This window comes from Vombatus ursinus, unplaced genomic scaffold, assembly GCF_900497805.2.
Source record: "Vombatus ursinus unplaced genomic scaffold, bare-nosed wombat genome assembly UNPS02015012.1, whole genome shotgun sequence".
NCBI classification, from domain to species: domain Eukaryota; kingdom Metazoa; phylum Chordata; class Mammalia; order Diprotodontia; family Vombatidae; genus Vombatus; species Vombatus ursinus.
The window spans coordinates 986,700-992,541 of NW_020954790.1; the positions used below are offsets into that span (position 1 = coordinate 986,700).

The 5,842-nt window shown below is 51.2% G+C and overlaps 1 protein-coding gene across 5 annotated transcripts in view; it reads left to right on the plus strand.

Moving 5' to 3' along the window:
• Window positions 1-987, plus strand: part of GGT5 (gamma-glutamyltransferase 5) — a 30,747-nt gene extending 29,760 nt beyond the window's left edge. For all 5 annotated transcript variants that reach the window (XM_027845649.1, XM_027845642.1, XM_027845644.1 and 2 more), the window contains one exon: window positions 269-987. The gene's annotated coding sequence lies outside the window, so the exon portion shown is untranslated. The remainder of the gene's footprint in view (window positions 1-268) is intronic.
• Window positions 988-5,842: the final 4,855 nt, after the last annotated feature.

A 5,842-nucleotide genomic window follows, 5' to 3' on the forward strand; every position in this document is an offset into this window, starting at 1 on the left:
ACGTCCAGCCCGTCCCATGCCATCTCACCCCAGGTGGGCCTGTCTCCTCACATCCAGCCTACCCCATGCCATCTCACCCTGGGTGGGCCTGTCTCCTCACGTCCAACCCATCCCATCCCATCTCCCCCCCGGGTGGGCCTGTCTCCCCACGTCCAGCCCGTCCCATCCTATCTCCCCCCCGGGTGGGCCTGTCTCCTCACGTCCAGCCCGTCCCATCCCATCTCACCCAAGGATGGCCTTTCACGGGCCTCTTTTCTTTCCACATAAGGGCTTCCTGAGGCCAAAGAAGTGAACCTGGGCTAAGAAGGACAAGCCTGCTCTGAGAGACCCCTCTGCTGCCAGGATGTCCACCCCATACCAGGAGCCAGGAAGCTGAAAGAAGAGGAGCAGGGCGTCAGGCTGAGTCCTCGAGACCTCAGGCATTGAAATGTGGCTGGTCACTGCTTCCTCCTGATCCCAGCCTATGCAGCCACTGGATGCTGGGTGCAGCCTCAGTCCTCCTTAACATTCCATCGGCTTCAGGACAGGTGGCCATAGAGGTTGCTGTAAGCCTTGCCCCTTGTCTGCTTCTGACCAGCTCTGAGCTCGACAGCCTGCTTGGCTCACTACTCTCTTTTCTTATTTTTCATTTTGCACCCACACCACCTTCACTTCTGAATATACCCTTCCCTCCTCGCCTCCCCAGAGTGCCAGCCCCAGGACAAAAAATAAAACAGAGAGACAAAACCAAAGCAGGTCAGCAAAGCGAACACACCAATCGGGCCCAACCGTGCATTCAACCTTCCACACCTGCAGTCTCCCACCTCTGCCTAGATGGATTCCCTTCCCTTCTCCCCCTCTCCTGGGCTGGTCATTATAAACGGAGAGCTTTGCTCAGCAATCGCACTTCTAGGGCTGGATCCCAGAGAGATAGTACAAATGGGAAAAGGAACCACATGTACAAAAATACCCATAGCAGCTCTTTCTGTGGTGGCAAAGAAATGGAAATTGAGGGGATGCCCATCCATTGAGGAATGGCCGAACAAGTTGTGGTGTGTGATTATGATGGAATACTATTGTGCTATAAGAAATGATGAGCAGGTGGACTTCAGATAAACCTGGAAAGACTTGTACGGTCTGATGCTGAGTGAAGTGAGCAGAACCAAGAGAATGTTGTACACAATAACAGCCACGTTGTGGGATGACTAATATTGATAAACTTAACTCTTCCCAGCAACACAAGGACCTAAGACATCTCTAGAGGCCTCGTAAGGGAAAATGCTATCCACACCCAAAGAAAGAACTCTGGAGTCTGAATGCAGATCGAAGCCGACGATTTGCTATTTTTCTCTTCTGTTGTGTTTCGTTTCCTGTTTCTGGTGGTTCCTCCTATTGATTCTAATTCTTCCTTACATCACTAATGTGAAAACATGTTTAATAGGAATGTAAATGTACAGCCTATATCAGATTGCAAGCCATCTTGGGGAGGGTGGTGGGGAGGAAGGGGGAGAAAAATTTTAACCGCAAAGCCTATGGAAGTGATTGTTGATAAATCAAAATAAATTAATAAAAAAAGAATTCAAAAAAATTTTAAAAGTTAATATGCAGCAAATAGACAAAAAATCAACACAGAGCTTCTCAGACCCCATCCTGACACAACTCTGCCTCCCACAGCGACGCATCCATCCTCCAGGACCTCTGCCTGACTGGCTCGTCTTCTAGGGGAATCTCCGCAAAACCTGGCCTTGTCCACACTCGACGTAACTCCCCGTGGCTCCATGTGCTTGTCTATGGCCAGCGCCTTATCAGAACCACAGGTACCGATGGCGATGGGATCTGAACCTCTAAAAGGAAAAGCCCATGTCTTTGGAATCTGGACCCCAAAAAGGAAAGGTCCTGGACTTCCCCACAGGGCCAAGTCCCTGGTGTTGGCCTGAGGCCATAATCCTCTCCACTGGCCTTTCATTGTGACCTTGGGCAATCTCCCAATTCTGAGGGCATTTCCTTTTCCGGTCCAGATCCCATCCCCATCAGTACTTTTTATCAAATTCAGCCTGTGCTGGTCTTTGACAGCCCCTGATGGCCCCCCCACCCAAAGCCTGCTCAGAACCTACATGCCGTCTGGCAGCCCCTGGCCACCCATGAGTCCACTCTTCAGATGAACAAACTGATGCCCAAGTACTCAGTTGTATTCCTAAGTTTGCAGGGCAACTGGTCACTTTTTTTTGTTTGTTTTTATTTATTTTTTTGGGTGAGGGCAATTGGGGTTAAGTGACTCGCCCAGGGTCACACAGCTAATAAGTGTTAAGCATCTGAGGCCGCATTTGAACTCAGGTCCTCTTGAATCCAGGGCAGGTGCTCTATCCACTGCGCCACCTAGCTGCCCCACAACTGGTCGTTTATTAAGGGGCATAGTGACATAAACAGCCCCAGACTGAGCTGACACTGACCTCTGATCTGGGCCTCAGACTGACCCTCACCCTCTGACCTTGGCATCTCACTGATGGGCATTGGGCTTATGAGCCCCCAGGTCCGGGGAAGGGGGTCATCCTCGATACTGGAGGCCCGGGACTTCAGGAATGGCTAAGGAGAGTTTGACCTAGGCCTGAGACCCGGACAAGGAACGCAGAGATGGAGAGTGGCCACTTCTACTCCCATCTCCTTGCACCGGAGCTCTTTCCCTCTCGGGAGTGCCTCAGTCCCTTCATCCCAAAAATGGGGCCCTAGATTGTCTCTTGGGCTTTTTACACCGCCTTTTCCCGGGCTGTTTGTTACTGGAAGCCTGTGGGCCCAGGAGCTCAGGGGAGGGGATTTCACATGGTTTTTTCCCTCGTTGGGCCTTGGGCCAATTCAACAAGTCACCCATTAAATCAGCCTTTTGTCTTCCCATTTCCTGCTTTCACACAAAACAAAGACCCCATTTCATCAGTCAGCAAGTTTGGGAGCCCCCAGGAGCGGGCAGAGGCCCCCAGGAGCTGTGCATGGAGTGGAGTGGGGGTGCTGGGAGGAGGGGAGAGCTAACCCTGGATCCAGAGGGGAAGGTTGAAAGCTGGCCCCTCTCCATCACCTGAGGTGCTCCCCCCAGCAAGCCTGGCCAACTCCCCAGCCCCAACAGCACAGTCAGACTGGCAATGCCAGGGTGTGAGCCCAGGGGACCCCCTGCACAGGCCGAGCCCTCCCTGCCCTCCCTGCCAGGTCAGAGGCTGGAGGGGCCTTTGGGAGCTGTCCAGCCTGGGCGGGGCCAGCCCCAGGCCCCACACAGCTCAGGAGGGCCGGGAGCCTCTGCCTCTCACCCTAGGCCCTGGCAGCTGCCCAGCCCCCCTCCCACCCTTCCCTCAAAATCAGGTGTAACAACACCAGACCTGGGGGGGCAGAACTGGGGCCGGGCATTCAGCACTGGCCAGCCTCAGGTGCTGCTTGGACAAGAGCTGGTGTTATCATGGCTATTATTATTACCATTGTTATTATAATGTCACCCCCTAGGAAGCACTGGGCCAGCCTGTTTCTCCCTGGCTCCAGAATGCCAGCCACTTCTTCCCAAATGCCCTCACCCCGAGCCATGAGGGACATGCTCCGGAGAGCTGAGTGGCCTCGTTTGGGTTCAAAGCCCTTCACAACCTCCTCCCACACACACTGGCACACACACATAGGCATACACGTACACGTGCATATACATACATGCATGCATTCAGACACACACACTCACACACATATTTGTGCATACACACATATTTGTGCATGCACACACACACACATGCACCCACAACTCACACACATACACACACACATACTTGTGCATACATACATGCACATGCACATACACACTCACACACATGCACACACCCCTTTTCAGTCTTCTGAGACCCTGTTCCCCTCCATGTACTGATGTACTGTGTGAGCCAGTTGGCACTGTCCTCCTGGCTGTTCCTCGCATAACAGTCAGTCCATAAGCATTTATTAAGCTCCTACTGTGTGCGAGGTACTGTGCTTAAGCACTGGGCCTTTCCTAGCTGTCCTGGATGCTGGAACGCTCTGCCTCCTGGCTTCCTTTGAGTCCCTGCTAAAATCCCACCTTCTTCAAGAGGCCTTTCCCTGTCCCCCTTAACACAAGGGAGAGCCTTCCTACTGAGGATTTGTGGTCGTTCAGTTGTTTGAGTCACGTCTGATTCTTTGTGATCCCTTCTGAGGTTTTCTTGGCAAAGATATTTGAGTGGCTTGCCATTTTCTTCTCTAACTCATTTTACAAAGGTGGAAACTGAGGCGGGGAGGGGGTATAAATGACTTGCCCAGGGTCACACAGCTAGTAAATGTCTGAGGCCAGATTTGAACTCAGGAAGGTAAGTCTTCCTGACTCCCCGCCCAGAGCTCTGTGCACCAGGGCGCCCCCTAGCCACCCTACCCGTCTGTGGAGTCTCTTCAGTCAAGACCTTCTATTTCTTGTTTGTACATGGTTGTTTGCGTGTGTCTCCCCCATCAGACTCTTCCTGGTGCTTAGCCCAGCACTGGACACCTGTGTAGTCCTTCAACTGTTCAGTCGTGTCTGACTCTTTGTTACCCCGTGGACCCCAGCACTCCAGCCCTTCTGTCCTCCACCATCTCCCCTGGTCAGACCAAGCTCATGTTCGTTGCCTCCACGACATCATCCATCCGCCTCCTCCTCTGCCGTCCCCTTCTCCTTTTGCCTTCAATCCTTCCCAACATCAGGCTCTTTTCCAATGAGTCCCGTCTTCTCATATGTGGCCAAAGTGTTTAAGCTTCAGCTTCAGTGTTGGACCTTTCAGTGAACAGCCTGGATTAATTTCTTATTAAGTATTGACTGATCCCACCTCCTCGCTGTCTCTACAGTTTTCTCCAGCGCCACAATCCAAAAGCATGATTCTGGGCTCTCGGCTTTCCTTAGAGTCCGACTCTCACAGCCACACGTCACTGTGGGAAAAGCCATAGCTTTGACCACACAGACCTTTGTCAGCAAGGCGACATCTCCGCTCTTTAGTCGACTGTCCAGATTCGCCATGGCTTTCCTGCCGAGGAGCCAGCGTCTTTTAATGTCACGGCTGCAGGCACCGTCTGCAGGGATCTTGGAGCCTAAGAACACGCAGTCTGCTGCTGCTTCCATTTCTTCTCCCTCTCTTTGCCAGGAGGTGTCAGGACCAGTTGCCAGGATCTTAGGTTTGGTGTTTTGTTTGTTTTTTTTTTTTATGTTAAGCTTCAATCGGCTTTTACACTCTCCTCTTTCACTTTTATCCAGAAGCTTCTTAATTCCTCTCCACTTTCTGCCATCAGAGTGCATCATCTGCATATCTGAGATTGTTCTTCCAGCAACGTTAATTCCAGCTTTGATTCATTCAGCCTGGCATTTCACATGATGAACTCTGCTTTAGCTGAAGTTAAATAGATAAAGCGACAATACACAACTTTGTCGTACTCCTTCTCCAATCTCAAACCAATCAGTTGTTGCATGTTAGGTTCTATCTGCTGCTTCTTGAGCGGCAGCCAGGCTCCTCACACAAGTAACGTGGCCTGGTGCTCCCATCTCTTTGAGGATTTGCCAAGCTTTGTCGGGAGCCACTCCGTCAAAGGTTTTAGTGGAGTCAATGAAGCAGTAAATGCTTTTCTGGAGTTCCCTTGCTCTTCTGGTAATACTCAGTTCACATATTTCTGAAGCCCAGCTTGCAGAATCTTAAGCATAACCTTGCTGGTATGTGAAATGAGTATAAATGTTCGGCAATTGGAATATTCCTTGGCATTGCCTTTCTTTAGGAGTAGGATGTAAATCGATCTTTTCCAACCCAGGAGCCACTATTGAGTTTTCCAAATTTTCTGGGATATTGAGTGCAACATTTTAACGGCATCGTCGTCTTTT